Below are 16,688 nucleotides of genomic sequence, written 5' to 3'. Positions count from 1 at the left end.
AAAATTCAGGCCAATGTCTCCAAAAGCTTGCACCCTTTCGGCTGTATTACTCTGAACTGATGACAATGGAGAAAGAAGGCCCAGGAAAACAATATATACAAAGACTGTAATATTAAAAACAAAGGCAACAATAAAATGAAAGAAGCTGGTGGGGTGCAGTGGGGTGAACCTGGGTTCAAATATTGCTTCTGACACTAGTTATGGATAGAGCACTGAAACTGCAGGCAGGGAGATTTGAGTTCAAATCCTGATGTAGACTCTTACTAGCTCTGTGACCCAGGGTAAGTCACTTAGCCTCTGTCTGCTCACCTATAAAATGGGGATCATACATATTAGGCCCTTCCTCGAAGGATTGTTGAGAGGTCCATGAGACAATATTTGTTAAGTGTTTGCTAAACCTTAAAACACCATAAAATTGATAACTGTTGATTTTGTTGTTACTGCTGATGTTGTTCTTAAAGTTATTTAACTTTCCCAGGCCTCAGTTTCTTCTTGAATAAAATGAAAAGCTTGAACTGGATGGATACTGAGGTCCTTCCTGTGCATATGTAGTTTTATAATGCACAAGATTTGTCCTGGGAAAGAGATGAAGAGAGGCAGTTTCCAGCTTTAGATGATAAAGTGGGTAACTACAGATGTGGAATGTTGCATGCATTCTCAGACTGGGTCAATATGAGGGGAAATTTCACTTCACATAAGGGAAGGCTTATCTTAGGATGGGGCAGGAAGAGGTACGTACAGAAATGCCTAAAAGATAAAAACAAAAGGCAACAATAAATTAGGAAAAGAAAAGAAATAAAGAAGTGGGAAAACATAAGCTGTTCTTCCCATCTGGCCACACACAGAGCTTTTGGCTTACAACATCAAGCAGTGTCTATCTAAATCTCTTCTGCCTTTGCATCCCACTCAAGGGATGCCCTTCTCACCTCACCTTTCTCTCAATATCCAAGAACATGCCTTTGACCAGTTAATGCTGATGATGACCTATTTTGACACAAGGAATGCATTCCCTGAAGATAGGTTTTAATCAGATCAACTTGGTAGTTTCATCTCACAATGAAGATGATGTATAATGATCTTGTAAGATCATTTTCTTGCCATTTGAAAGGGATTTATTTGAATTGGGTCACCATGATCTAGGAGGAATGCTGAAATAGGATGAAAGTCACAAGAAAAATGGAACAAAATGAATATCCATTGACTGGGAAATGACTGGTCAGCAGAAATAGATAGATGATAGATGTATGGATAGACAGAAAGATGGACACACGAATAGATGGATGAATGTAGATATAGATGAATGATAGATGGACACACAGACAGATGGATAGATATAGATAGAAAATAGGATAGCTGACTATAAAAATAGATGGATGGATATAGATGCATATATGAACAGAAAGTCATATACAGATAGACATATAAACAGATGAACAATCAATCACAGATAGATAGATGATAGAAAAAATTACATGCTTGGCACTGTGCTAAGGTGCTGAGAATACAAATACAAGTGAACAAGACAATCCCTTATTCCTCAAGGAGCTTATGTTCTAATGGACAGAGATAGCAAAATAGTGTGCATTGTAAAATGAAGAAGGGAAGGAGCAGGGGATACCTTGAGGATACACTGGGGCAGATAAGTAAAAGGAAATAAAGTCTGGAGTCAGTTAATGCAAGTATGAAGTGAAGCATGACTGAGGTCTTTCTTAAAACATATGAATGAAAGCACTCTATTTCTGTAAGAAATGATAAATATGAAGAATTCAGAAAAAAATAAAAGGGCATAAACTGAGAGTGAAGTAAAACTGAGATAATAAATCCAATGAACATAGCATTATAATGAAAACAATACTAAAAAGGCAGCCAAACTTAGATTAATTAATGATCAATCTTGATCTTAGAGAATGAATGATGAAGCATCTTTCCCTTCTCTGGGTAGAAAGAGGGAAGGTTAAGGAAGCAAAAATGATAAATTTGCACTTAAGAGTCAGTCATAGACTTGATAGAGCTCATTGGTCCAAACCCTTGCTTCCAGATTTTGCTTGGATTTATGCTCAACAAAATGGTTGGGCTGACTCAGAATTGTGAAATTCCAAACATGACCAAAAAGCTTGACAATATTACAAAAGATATATATGCTAAGAAGAAATCTCTTACTTTTAATATCAACATCTTATAATTCCATTTGTATGTTCCTGTTTGAAATTACAGCTCTATTCTATTTTCCAGGATTGGATGATTTTCTTCATTCTGAGATACACTGAATTAAAAATACATCCATAGCATCAAAACATCTTTTATTCTTCTTCTCAATCTCCACTGACCCCTAAACCTTCTGGAAGATTCTCAGACCTAATCATGGTGCTTAACTAGAAAATACTAATTTTCATTAGTAGTCTTTTTAATTAGTAGTCTCTTCTACCTTTTTTGATAGTAAATTTTCCATATCTGTTTTTCTTTATTACAAAAGAATTCAACATGTATGTGCAGGAGGCAGTAGATTGAGATAGAAATCTAGTATTGAATGCCATTGCTGTAATCATTGTATAGAGTGGCTTGGTTCAGCTCATCTTCTTCTGCATTGGTTTATATAAGTCTTCTTATTATTTCCCTGAATTCAAAGGCTTCATTTCTTATGGAACAAAAGAATTTCATTCCCTTCATATATCACTGCTGGTCCAGGCATTATCCAATCTACAGGAACCATTTTTTAAACCTTTTTTGTGCAACATAAACTAATAAATGTTGTAAAAAAAGCAAAAGACAAAGGTGGCAATTTCAAGCAATGTTATTCAACAATCTAATGGCTATTTCTCTGAGGTGAATTATCCCAAAGCATTGATCTAAACTCAGAAGACTTAGCTTCAAATCCTGCCCCTGACAAGTATTATCTTCATGACCTTGGACAAGTTCCTTGATTTCTCTTGATCTCAGTTTCCTCATCTGTAAAATGTGGCAGTTGGATTAGATGGGTTCTCAGGTCACTTGTAATTCTGGATCTAAGATCCTATCATCTTCTGAATGGTCAGCCTTGATTAATAGAGCTGGAGTGATGTGTCTGATGGCTTGGTCCAGGAAGACACGGGGATGTTCCAGATCACAGAGCTAATCGGAATTGAAACTGGTTCAGAATTCCTACTTTAGTAACTCCTAGTCCCATTGTCAGGGTAGCAAAATGTAAAATCACTTACAAACATCACACCACATGCCAGAATCAATCAATGGACATTTTGATTAAGAACATGTAAGAGAGTATGAGTTTTCTTAAAAAAACATTCCTTCACTTCACTTTTCTGCCTGAAAGAATGCTGTCTGCCTCACTTATTACTCTCCCACTCCCAACTTGGAGGAAGGAGAAAATTGCTTGCATCTTGGATTCTAAATACCCATCACTGGGTGTCACTACTGCTCCATAGGAACAAAGCTAAAGACTCATGGATGTGGCAATAGCTCCATTCATCGCATGTTCTTTCCCCATTGCGTTCTCTTGTTCTCTCTCTCTCTCTCTCTCTCTCTCTCTCTCTCTCACACACACACACACACACACACACACACACACACACACACACACACTTTCTCCCTCTCATTTCTCTCTTTCTCTGTCTCTATATTCTTTGTTTCTTCTTCCTGTGTCTGTCTTTTTGTCTCTCTTTTTCTGTCCTTTTGTCTGTTTCCTTCTGTCTTTTTTTGTCTTGCTTCCTTTCTCTCTCTCTCTCTCCCTCATTCTGTTTCTTTTTTGCTCTCTCTCTCTCTCTCTCTCTCTCTGTTTTCTCCTCTGTCTTGTTGTCTGTCTCTCCTTCTCTCTCTCCCCCTCTGTCTCTTTTTGGCTTTCTCCTCTTTGTCTGTGTCTCTGGCTTCTTGTCTGTCTGTCTCTCTGCTTTGACCTCGGCAATCTGCCTTTCAGAGAGCCGGGTATCTCCCTAATTTTGTCTTTGATGCTGTCAGCAGCAAGCACTGATGTTCTGCCATGTTCCCTATTGGAACCATCTGCTCCTTGTTATCTGACAGTGGCTCAGCCGGCGTACCATGGAGCCCCACGTTCTGCTGCTCATTAACTGACAAAAGCATCCCTTGGAGCTCACATTTCACCGAATTATTCTAGAAACTGAAGAACACAGCCACACAAGAGGCTCAAAAGGAAAGGCTCATTGCCGAAAAACTACCTAGGAGCTCACATATCAACCTCAAGAATCAGGAGCTACAGCATTATTTTCGGGCAGGTTCCTTCAAGATGAATATTTCCAATTTTCCAAAATAATCAAAACCTACCCCAAAGAAACCTCCATAATAAAACCCCAAAGCATGTGAAATCAATTCATATTCTGATGATCCTTTCTTGGATTTCCCAAGGGCTGTTATGTCCTCCACACACCAGAAAGTACACACCCTCCTTACTCACTGGATGTCTTGCTCCCACATCTGAAGCATCATCACATGAACTTGTCTTTGACTTAAAAGAAGCAGTTGGGTTCCATCGGCCTCCTTTGCCAGTTCCAGGAAGGCGAGATGGCCCTGTGCAGTTCTGCTAACCCCACCCCCTAGGGTGTCTTTGAAAACCACAATTGTTAGCAGGAGGTAGGGGGAATTCGACCTCTCCCTAGCAACGGTGGACATGAGTCTTAGATCCACTCTAGCCCCCCTGCCCTCACATGAGATTGGTGCAGAGCAGAAAAAAAAACTAGCAGATTGCAAAAGTAGGTGATAGGACAAAGCTTGTAACCCCCTCCCCCCAACCAAAACAAGCAAACAAACAAAAAACAAAACCAAAAAAGTCCAAACAAACCCAACCTTACTTCTCTGCAGCTGGTTAGAAGCTCTAGAATATCTTTGGCTAGGGAACTGGATCTGGGATTATCCACTGACCAAATACAGTGGACCAGGCACTGGACCGATAGGGATGCAACAAAAGGCAAAAGTACAGTCCCTGCCTTCAAGGGACATTCTAATGAAGAAACAACATGCAGTTATCTAGGTATGTAGAAGATATATACAGTGGCATAGTGTATGGAATGCTGGATCTGGAATCAGCAAGAGCTGAGTTCAAATCCAGCCTCAGGCACTTGCTAGCTATGTGATCCTGGGTAAATCATGTAACCATATTTGCCTCAGTTTCCTCATCTGAAAATCTTTAAATGGTAAACCACTCCAGTATCTTTACCAAGAAAACCCCAAAAGGGGGCCACAAAGTCAGACATGATTGAAATGACTGAACAACTACTGCAACAAAAACTCTAACACACTTAAATCTCTTTGCTCTCCCAATTCAGGACTCTCATTAAGTGGATTTAACTATTCAGCCCTAAAGTTCTTGTATGGAGTTTCTAGATTACTTCTGTAAAAAGATCCTTAAAGAAGGTGGTGTTAGGTTTGTGAAAGACCAAAAGTTCCTCAGTATCATAAAGGAGAGGAGGAAATTAGATCCAAAGCTAGAAGGGTTTCAGGAAGGGCCAGGGCTTCTTAACCTGGAGAATCTTCCAACTTTTGGAAGGAATTATGTAAATATATAATACGAATCCCCCAAAAGTATATATAAATACACTTCAATTACAATGAAATCACATGATCCATCAATCTATATATGTAATCTACCTATGGAGGGATGTAAAGAGAATGAGAAAGAACATTCTATTTCAATATAGTTGGTTTTCTTGTTAATCCATTATTTTATTTTATTAATTTGATATTATTGTGAGTAAAGGTCCATATGCATCACCGAACTGACTAAAGGCACACGTGCGCACACACACACACACACACACACACACACACACACACACTCTCTCTCTCTCTCTCTCTCTCTCTCTCTCTCTCTCTGTCTCTGTTTCTCTCTCACACTCCTCTCCTTCCATTTCTCCTCTCTGTCTCTTTCATCCTTCTCCCTCATCCCTCCTCCCTCCTTCTCTGCCTCTCTGTTTCTTTTTCTCTTTTCTTTCTACCTCTGCCTCTATCTGTCTGTCACACACACAATAAAGTCCCAATCTCTTCTAACCTCTTGTTTTACAGATGAAAAAAACTGAGATCCAGAGAGATTAAGTCATTTATCCAAGGTCATAAAGGAAGTAAGCCTCCGAGGTGAAACATATAGCCAGACCTCTGTTACTATCCAGGCAATGCTCTTTCCACTCATCAACTGCTGTCCCCTTCTCATCTAGGTCCTAAGAATTAATAATAAACGCTCCAACTGTAATCAATACTACTTCATAGCTGTAAATGGGCTCTCCTCACATCAACCTTGTGAGGGAGGCAGTATCATTATCCTCATTTTAAAGATGAGGAAATTGAGGTTCAAAAAGGTCATAAGACTAGAGAAGCTAGGACTACACAGGCTCTTTGTGATAATTTAGTCACTCAGCACATTTCATTTATGAGGAAGTCAAAGCCCAGAAGGGTTTTTGACTTGCTTGATCACACAGGTAGGATTTGCTTTCGAAGTCAAAGTTCTTTTCACAAGCCACAATGAAATGACTTCTCAGGATCACACAATCAAGAAAAGCTGGTGTAAGAACCCAGGTTTTCATACTCTGATCGAAGTCTCCTTTCTCCTACCCCAACTCATCAGTTAGGTAGGTATTAGTAGCATCGCACGTTACTGGTAAAAAAAATCTCCAGGCCAGTGTGCTGTGTGATTTCAATGCATGATAGCCTTTTCTTGAAAAAAAAATTTATTTTCTCATCTGTTCCTGAATTTTTTTTTTATTTTAAACCATTTGGCACTCCACGACTAGCTGCGTTGCTGATGAAAGTGCAAGTCTGCATAAAAAATAAAAAATAAAAGTCCTCCCAGTCACAGTCTAACTTGAATCAGCAAGATTTGTCCGGATGCTCCAGAGGAAAAAAATAATAATTTGATGTTCTGTGATTCTGCAGCTATTTAAATTTTATTAGCAATTACCGAGCCTGTTACCACTGCCTACATTCTGTAGTTGCAGCCAATTCCTGACAAGGAGAGTGTGTTTGAATGACAAGGGCCCAGGAAACTCAGCTGCACTCAGTTCCAGAGCCCACAAACACTAACCCCAGCCCAGCCATGTTTCATTAAGATTCTATCCTTGCAGCTGAGGAGAAAGCAGCAGGCTGCTGGGATAATAGCTGAGCTCTCTGGGAGCTGAGCGGGGAAGGCAGGCGAGATGGAGCATAGCTGATACTTCACCAAACAGAGTTGATTTAGAAGATGACTTTAAGATGACTTTATGCATCCAGAATCGAGGCTGGTGATATTATCAGCTTTTAAATATGTCATTTCAAAATGGCACCATGATTCTGGTGTGGATCCAGAAGGGTAGCTGTCTATTTGTGATTTATCTCAATCTTCTAAGACAGAGGTGTCAAACTCTGCAAAACTCTGGAGAGTCACAAACTAGATTAAAATGTAATTGGGGAATGTTTCACAAAATAAATACAAATATACTACAACATAGATAATGTTAATTTGGGTTTTCTAAAGGCAGTCCTCAGGAGGGGTCCTTTTCTATTTGAGTTTGACATCAACTGTTCCATAGCAATAGATAAGTAAACTCTGGGTCCTGGGAAGCACAAGGATGAGTGAGAACCCCAAAATGACCTGGGTAAAAGTGGGCAGTATGGGAGATGTTTCAAGAGAAAAGCACCCCACATAGAATCCATTCCCCCTCATTCATGTTTTCTTTATGTAGGTTGTCCCTTTTGCCTGAATTCATCCTGATCCATATCTGGTCACTGGACTCAGATGACTCTGGAGGAGAAAATGGGGGTGGTGACTTTGCACAGTATCCCCTTACTTAAATTCAATTCACTTTCAAGTTGATATCACCTTCCTGAAAGACATAGTCATCTTTGAGAATGAAGGATGGGGCAGCTAGGTGGCACAGTGGATCCTGGAGTCAGGAGGATCCAAGTTCAAATCTGACCTCAGACATTTAATAATTACCCAGTTATGTGACCTTGGGAATGGCAGTTTCCTGTCTTCAATAGAAGACAGGAACTGCTGTTTTACATTTTGTCTTTTTCAGCCATGGTTTCTGTATAAATCAGACACTTAATCAATGACCATCAGAATGGACTGGATTGGATAGTTCTGTTCTCTCAGGTCAAGAGAGGCCCCAATTGAAGTCCTAGGTTCAAATTCCAGGTCTGTCCAACTTTATTTATATAGTATTGTCCTATTAGACTCAGTCTCCTCATGTATAAATTGAGAAGGGTGAACTTGATGGTCTCCCTCATCAAAGGTTTTTCAGATTCTCTTTTTTGTCTCAGACTGATTCTGTTCAAAGTTGGACATTTATAGGGCCATGGATCATATATAAATCATGGATTTAGAGCAGGAAAGGACCTTGGAGATCAGCTAGGCCCACCCTTCAATTTCCATCCCTTTATATTCTGAAATTCTTTGGTTCTCTGAACTAAAATGTGAAAAGGTCCTGGGACTTGTCTCTTTTGGGGGAGGAAAGGAAGAATGAGTAAACAGAAGTTAGGGAAGTAGATAGTCCCAAAACACAAAGATTGGAAGAGAGAAACTGAGGCATTGTCCAACTGTAAGGGCAAGACAGAGGCACAGTTAAGGTGATGGGATTGGACAGCTCAGAGGAGGAGATATGGAGGCTCGTCATATATCAAGTTAGTTGTGAATTTTTTAATATGCTGAAGCAAACTCTCATCATCATCAAAAACCACTTATGTGCTTAATTGTCCACTGCATGGAGCCAGGCACTAGGAAAAAGAACGAGACCCATTGGATGCACTGGAAAGCCCAACAAACAATGAAGAGGTACCAGCTCAAGAAAGACAGACTGGTTTTAAAAAAAAAAGCCATGGATTTCCATTTCTTCTAACCCTTCCTCTTTTTAATAGACAGTACTGTAAGTTCCACAAAGAAATCTGGCTTCCTTTGTTAGGAAAATCTTGCATTAGCTCACAACTAATTGAGCAGGTCCTCCTCTAGAGATGGAGGGGGACACAAGTGCAGCCAAGGAAGACAAGTTTCTGGATCACCAGTTCTCAAATTGTCTGCAATAAAGCACAATCTCAGAATATTGGAGCTGGAACATTCCACAGAGGCCAAGCACACCAATCTATACTTGATTAAGAGTGTCCTTTTAGAAGATCTTCACAAATAGAGGACGTCTGTCACAGCTGAGAAAGTATTGACCTTTCAGTTGGGAAGTCTTGAGTTTAAATCCTCCCTCAGACATTAACTTCTGTTTCAGTTTCCTCATCTGTAAAATTGGAATTCCAATAGAATCTAACTTAGAGAGTGACATCATGTGGGCTTTGTGAGGGCAAGGACCATGAGTTTGCCTTTCTTTGTATCCCAAATCCTTAACATAGTGTCCAGCATATGATGTCATTGTTCAGTCATTTTTTGTCATCTCCAACTCTTTGCATCCCCATCTGGGGTTTCCTTGGTAGAGATATTAGAGAGATTTGTCATTTCCTTCTCCAGTTCATTTTACAAATGAGGAAACTGAGGCAAACAAAGTCAAGTGATTTGTCTGGGGTTACACAGGAAGTATCTGGGGTCATATTTGAACTTGGGAAGATGAGTCTTCTTGAGTCCAGGCCAGCCTAGTTGTCCTGTGTGAACCAGGATAAAGAAAAATAAGGCTGGAATGGTGAGTAGAAAGCCAAATGAAGGTATGCACCTTCTCAGGAACAGTGTTCAGTGTTGCCAGGTGACACTGATGAGCACACTGGAAGGTTGCACCCTAAATCCATACACCTCCTTCAGGTGCTTTGGCCTCTATTAACTGCATACTTCTGTTCTTCAATAACATGAAGGATGTCAAAGCCCGGGAAGTCTGGAGAGGACCACAGAGGTCATCTAATCCAACCTCCTCATTTCACAGAGAAGGAAAGTTTGCTCACAGGGTAGGCAGAAAAGACTTGGCCCCCAATCAGTTCAGGTCCGAGATATTAAGTCTGAACCCCTGCCTAATCGAGTTGGGACGGTTGTACTCCCATTCCCTCCCTCTCTGCCCCTTGCCTAGTAGAAGATGCAGCTATATTCTCAGGATTGATGGCTAGTTATTTGGAAAGTGGAATAGGCTAGAGAAAAGAGGAGGAAAAGGAGGATAATGAAGAAGAATTATAGCTAACACCAAGAGATAAAGGGCAGTGAGAAGCAGGGACAATGCCTGCATGAAACCAACTTCGTACTGAAGACAGAGGCAGGACTGTGATCAAGATTATTTGATGGTGAACAACCATGGATATAGAATACTGAATAAAAAGATGCTCTGATGGTGAATGACATCTGGGGAGAAGTAGAGGATAATCAATACCAACATTAAGTCAGGGAAGAAGGATGTGTCTTAGTGAATATATGAATATAATGTCCTGTGGTCAGATAATAGGTTGGAATTATGTTTGGCTTATACTCTGAACTCACTCCCATGATTATTTGCTGATGCTAGGCAGAGATGATTAATACATAATTTTTTTTTTGTCTAAACTCTTGTTGACAGTACTCTCTATGATATGAGACACACACACACACACACACACACACACACACACACACACACAGGTCATGACAAGGGAGAATCCCAGAGCTAACAAGGTGACTTGCCCAAGGTCAGATAGTGTCAGAGCAAGGATTATCCATGATGTAACCCATGGCCTGGCACTCTAAGCTCTGGGATCACATAGATAAAAGTCTAACCATGGTAGGTAGAGATAAACTAAAAGATAATAGGATCATAAACTTAGTACTAGAAAGTATTTAAAGGTCATTTAGTTTAAACACCTCTTTTTTTAACCAATAAGGAGACCCAAGTCCCAGAGAAGTTAACTGATTTACCAAAGGTCACACAGATGGTAAGTGGAAGAGCTGGAATTTGAATTCAGGGCCTCCGACTTCATAACTAACACCCATTCCTCTAATACCACGTTGTCTTCCTTAGCACTCTTCAGCTTCTTATGCTCACACCTAAAGCATTTATTCTTTCAAAACCCTGAATATAACTTGTCTCTAGGTTTCCATAGATATGGGCAACAGTTCCCAGTTTTTATACAAACACAGAAAGCAACAGATTTCAGGGACAGAAGAACCTTTATTTCACCACAGAAAATAATGGCTCAATATCAGCCTTCCAAAGAAAGAAGCATCTGGGGAAAGGACCAAATTAGACCATTAAGGGAACATCTAGGTGGCACAGTGGACAGAGCACGGGCCCTGGAGTCAGGAGGACCTGAGTTCAAATGTGGCCTCAGACATTTAATAATTGCCTAGCTGTGTGACCTTGGACAAGTCACTTAACCCTATTGACTAAAATTAAAAAAAACTTTAACAACAAGAAAATTAATCCATTTGTTCTGCACAAGGATGACCTTAAAAATAGTTCTATGAGGAATAAGTCAGTATATCTGTGACCTTATTACTATAATGCTTTCTCCATCCTTCAATAATCTAAACCCTATACAAGATTCTAAACTTTCCAGTCTTCTCATCTGTCATATACTGTGCTTTGTATACAGTAGGTATTTAATAAATGCTTATTGACTCATTAATTGATGCTTATCCATTTCTTTCAGTAAAACCACTACAGAAGTTCCATTCAGTGTTCCTCCAGAGAGACCTTAGTCTGATTCTGAAGGGAAATGCCTTTGTGTCCTCATGTATCTATTGGCAAACTGTAGAAAAGATGGAAAAGGTTCTTTGAGAGGACTATATCAACTTTTTTTGGCAAGGTAATGACGTTAAGTGACTTGCCCAAGGTCACACAGCTAGGCAATTATTAAATGTCTGAGGCCAGATTTGAACTCAGGTCCTCCTGACTCCAGGGTCCAAGCTCTATCCACTGCGCCACCTAGCTGTCCCTATATCAACTTTTTGAATTTAAATTCTCAGCTCACAGCACATAAATGGCACATTTTCCATCCATTCATCCTTCCATTCTCTCATTCTTTCATTTATTCTTAACTTATCAAAATCCAGTGATAAGAAAACCCAAACCAGGGAGCACTTTATTCTGAGCAGAAACCAGAGAGAGACAGAGTTGGGCCAGCTTAGCAAAGTGGCAGCTTGCAAGGTAGGGAAGTAATTGAAAGTTCTATCAGCTGAACTTATAAAGTATTCTGACAAGAGAGAGGCAAGCCTCAAACAGCTTCAGGTTTCCCTGGAAAGGAAAGCTTCTTACAACTGAGCTTTGAGTTGAGAAAGAAAAAAAAAATCCAAGAAATCAATGAATGTGCCTCCCTCACAAAGATTCAGGATAGCTGGGTTTTCTTTCAGTATTTGTACTATATATTTTCTTCTTTATTTTCTTCTTTTTTTTCTGTTTCAAATAAGGGAGATGATTAGCATTCTCCTATCCCACGTTCCTTCAATTTGGATCACAGGAAGAACTAAAGCTTGGGTTTAAAATCTCACTTTTGACAGATCCAACAGTGAGGGAGTTTCCTTTGGCTAAAGTATTCCTTTGATATCCAGTGAGCTGTAAGGGTTGACTCTGGATTTTGAAAGGTTGTGCCAACAAGTGTGTGTTCTTGTCAATTCTAGCCAAGCTTTAAGGAAGGACCCAGTCATGAGCCCTTCCCAACTAAGCATGGAATGACTCATTACCAGGCAACACATTCTTTTTTCCTATAATAATTCCATAATTGATAAATATCAACCATGAATATAGGCAAAAGGCTAACAAAATAGAGCGTGTCAGAGACTGATAAATTTGTAGACTCCTTTGGCAATCTTACAAAGTCTATGAATTCTATCTCAGAATAATGCTTTCTTATGTATAAAATAAAATCCACAAGATTATAAAGCAAATCAATTACACTGAAATACAGTTATCAAAATATTTTTCAAAAATACAAGTTTATGATATAGTAATACAGTGATGGGTCAAATCACTAATCTCAAAGTAGTTGATGAGTAGAAACAAGATTTCAAGATATCCATAACACTTGTAAGGGTTATATAAATATTTAAGTCTACTGACCCCAGGTGAAGAATACTGTACTACATGTGTAACCTAGATCAGATTACTTGTTGTCATGGGAAGGTGGGGAGGGAAGGGAGGAGGTAGAAAAATGTGGAGTTCAAAGCTTACACACTGATGAATGTTGACAATTATCTTTGAATGTAAGTGGGAAAAATAAAATAACATTAAAAAAAAAGATTATCTGTACTAAACATGGAAAACTTTCTGACCATGTCAATGGAGGGAAGACCCAAGGGGTAGATACTCTCTCCTAGAGAAGAAAAGAAAAATTCACAGGAAGCAATCTGGTACGGTGAAGAGCCTGCTGTTGATGCTAGAATAGCACTGGTCCTGGAGTCAGGAGGACCTGAATTCAAATTTGACTTCAGATGCTTACTAGTTGGGTGATCCTGGGCAAGTCACTTAATCCTGATTCCTTAAAAAAAGACTTGGAATCAACTTCCATATTAGACATCTACTCCATGTTTCCTGATATGTTAAAATAAGGAAGTTGAACTAGTTGTTTCTGAGTTCCATTTTTGCTTTGAAACTTTGGCCAGGAATTAAAAAAAAAGATGGTACAGACTATTGTTTTGTAAAGTATTATAAGCTGAACAAAATACTTTACTTGGAAAAATCCAGTATTTTTATCCCATTTAACAACTGAAAAAAATAGGCTCAGATAGTGACTTGTCCCATGCTGTACTATGAGTGTCAGAATCTGCTAAGAATAGCCCAAGAGCAGGTTTTAGAAATTGCATTTGGCTCCATTGGAGCCAAGAGTCATTTTATAAATGGGAATTTGGGCTTTGGAGACAGGACTGTCTATTAGTTATCATTTAGTCATTTTTTAGCGGTATCAAACTCTTTATGACTGCATTTGGGGTTTTCTTGGCAAAGATACTGAAGTAGTCTGTCATTTCCTTCTTCAGTTCATTTTACAGATGAGGAAACTGAGATAAACAGGATCACACAGGTAGTAAGTGCTGAGACCAGATTTGAATCCTGGAAGACGAGTTTTCCTGATACCAGTGCACTCTTTGCATTATGGTACCATCTCCTTCCTACCATCTTGGGCTGATATTCATGGCTTCAACCTTCCTATCCACATGTCCTTCCCAGCTAAGTATGAAATGACTCAGTATCAGGCGACACAGTCCCCCACCCCGCTCTCTTCCTGTTACCTCTATATTTCAACCTTCCCAGAATGTTCACTGAATTACATTTTCATACTGGTGTGCCTTTGTTCATGTCTGGAATATACTCAAACCTTCCCCCATCCCCATCTCCAATCTAAAACTGTTGAAATGCAATCCATTCTCCAAGGCTCGGTGCTAGTTGCTTTTTCCTCACAAAACTTTCCCTGATATCCTGGGCCAAAATCTCTCACTCTTCTGAACTCTTACAAAGTTGGCTTTGTACTTGTCTTTTGCATAAATCACCATTTATATAAAGCCTTTTTTGATCTCCTCAATCGTTAATGCTTTCCCCCAATATAACCTTGCATTAATTTTGCATATGCTTAGGCAGGTACATGTTGGCTCCTTCAACAGAATAAAAGTTTCTTAAGAGTAAAACCTTTTTATTTTGTATCTCCCATGCTTGGAATATAGAAAATTGCTCAATGATACTTACTGATTGATACACTTTACTTATTATAGTTATTTATTTTCCTCTCTGCCCTTATCACTCTCTACAACCTCCATTCTAAATACTTCCCAGCTCATATCAGAAACTGTAAGCACCCCTTCTTGAGTGCCTCTCCCAAAATACTATTTCAAAAAGGCCCCAGCCATGTTTCCCTTCCCGTTCCTTTCTCTGGTCATCTCTTCCACTGAAAGAACCTCCTCACCTACAGCCTGGAAGGCAACAAATCCCCTTCCCCATTGTCCTCCAGTTATGGATGAGGACCCATGATCAGATCACCTCTGACATTCACTGCTCTTTCAAGGAGTATGCCAAAATACTTCACTAAGACCCTCAGCATCTCTAGGACTTTCGAAACCACAAGGTCTTTCTTTGACCATCAATCCCTTATGTGTATTTTTTCCTCCAATAGAATGTAAATGAACACTTTGTTTTTTTTTTTCTATTTGTATTCTCAGCACTTAGCATGCTGCTTGGCAAACAAAAAGTATTTAATAAAGGGTTTTCTATTCCTCTATTCTTTCCAGTTAGACTATCTACTGCCAAAGAGCAGTCCTCTGGAGGTCTTGCAAAGAACTTTGGGCATAGTAAATATTAGATACTATTGGTTAGAGAAGACATAAGGAATCTCTAGACCTATATATTTCCCTGTCAATGAATGGACTTGTCTAACATTCTTCCCATGGGGTTCTGGGATTCCATTCATTCTGAAAGCATTGTTCAATGATTCTTAATAAATGCCAACCAAATTCTTAGGGGAAGATAAGGGAAATACTGATGGCAGGTGATTCAGGTAACTGGTTCCAAATCAAAGCTGTGCCATGATTCTCCCATATTGATTTCTTCATCTTGTTTCCCAACCCTTGACCTCATGGGGCACTGAGGGGCACTAGATGGTCTTCACTAGGATTTTATGAGAGTCACAAGCTGAGAATTGGAAGCAACCTCGAGGGTCATACAGGATCAAGGACCCTTTTAAATCAATGCCAACAATGGGTCACCCAACTTCTACTTGGAGAAAGAGGGAGAATATGTTCATGGGTTTGTTGAGCCTAAGCCTGTGGCAGTTTGGCTAGAGTAAAACAATATGCCTCATATATATTGCTATCTTTTGACAATTTTCATGAATATTTTCCAGATAGCATCTCACTTGGTTACCATAATGAAAGGTGTACCGGCTTTGGCAGTACTCACTCCATAAATGATATAAAATCATAAAATTGCTTCGGATCAATGACCCTAAATTTTTATTTTAAAAAAGGTACAAGCTATTATTTTCTTAGAGTAATTTAAATTTGATAAAACACTTTACTTAGACCAACTCAGTATTTTTACCCCATTTTAAGTTTAGGAAAATGAGGTTCAGAGAGGAATTCACAGATTCTCATTTCACAAAGAATGAATGTGATTGGCCCTCATACTATACTTCCCAAGTAGTCAAACTCATATACTATCTGCAAGACTTCAGGGTGACTAATGGTGCCTATAATTTTTTAAAGAGAACATTTCACCTAAATCTGAGGTTCCCAACTTTTCCTACCTCCCCTTTCCCTTAGTTTTTAGCAAATCTTCCTGTATCCTGAATTCAATGTGAGGAAACAAATTCTATAATTTACCATGTATCTGCACATAAGAAATAAAATAAAGAGGTCAATTAATTTCAATGGGAAAATATAGTTATTTACCCAATGTTCCCCAGACCTCTGTTTAGAAGCTTCTCAAATTCTCTGAGGGTATCCATAATCCCAAATTAGAAACCTGTGACCTAAATCTCCTGAAACTATGATGTGGAACACAAAGAAGTGAATAGTTTGGAATGAGAATGATTGACCCAGAACAAAAGAAATATTAGGAGGTCATAAAAAAAGATCTGTAGCTGCTATCTGGGTCACAGCCTGAAAAAGCTATCTCCAGAAGCTGGACAACATCAAGATTGGGAAGGGGATCAAAACCATATACTACATTGTTCATCCTCTGCAGGCCTTCTCCTACTTCCCATTTTTCTCCAGAAGCTTTGGGGTATTTCTTAAACAAATGTTGACAGGAGAAAAAAGAGGACTCTGGCAAATAGGTTTCTGAATTGTGAAATTCCATAACAATACCTGTGTGACCCTAATCAAGTCACAAGCAAATTTTCTGTTC

General features: G+C 39.2%; 1 protein-coding gene across 2 annotated transcripts in view; it reads right to left on the bottom strand.

Moving 5' to 3' along the window:
* The window catches only part of LDLRAD3 (low density lipoprotein receptor class A domain containing 3), a 256,012-nt gene that overhangs the window by 141,599 nt on the left and 97,725 nt on the right, over positions 1 to 16,688 (bottom strand). The gene's annotated exons all lie outside the window — the stretch shown is intronic.

Source organism: Macrotis lagotis, chromosome 3 (genome assembly GCF_037893015.1).
Source record: "Macrotis lagotis isolate mMagLag1 chromosome 3, bilby.v1.9.chrom.fasta, whole genome shotgun sequence".
Taxonomy (NCBI): domain Eukaryota; kingdom Metazoa; phylum Chordata; class Mammalia; order Peramelemorphia; family Peramelidae; genus Macrotis; species Macrotis lagotis.
The sequence above is the reverse complement of the archived record's forward strand: the minus strand, read 5'-3'. Positions and strand labels throughout refer to the sequence as shown.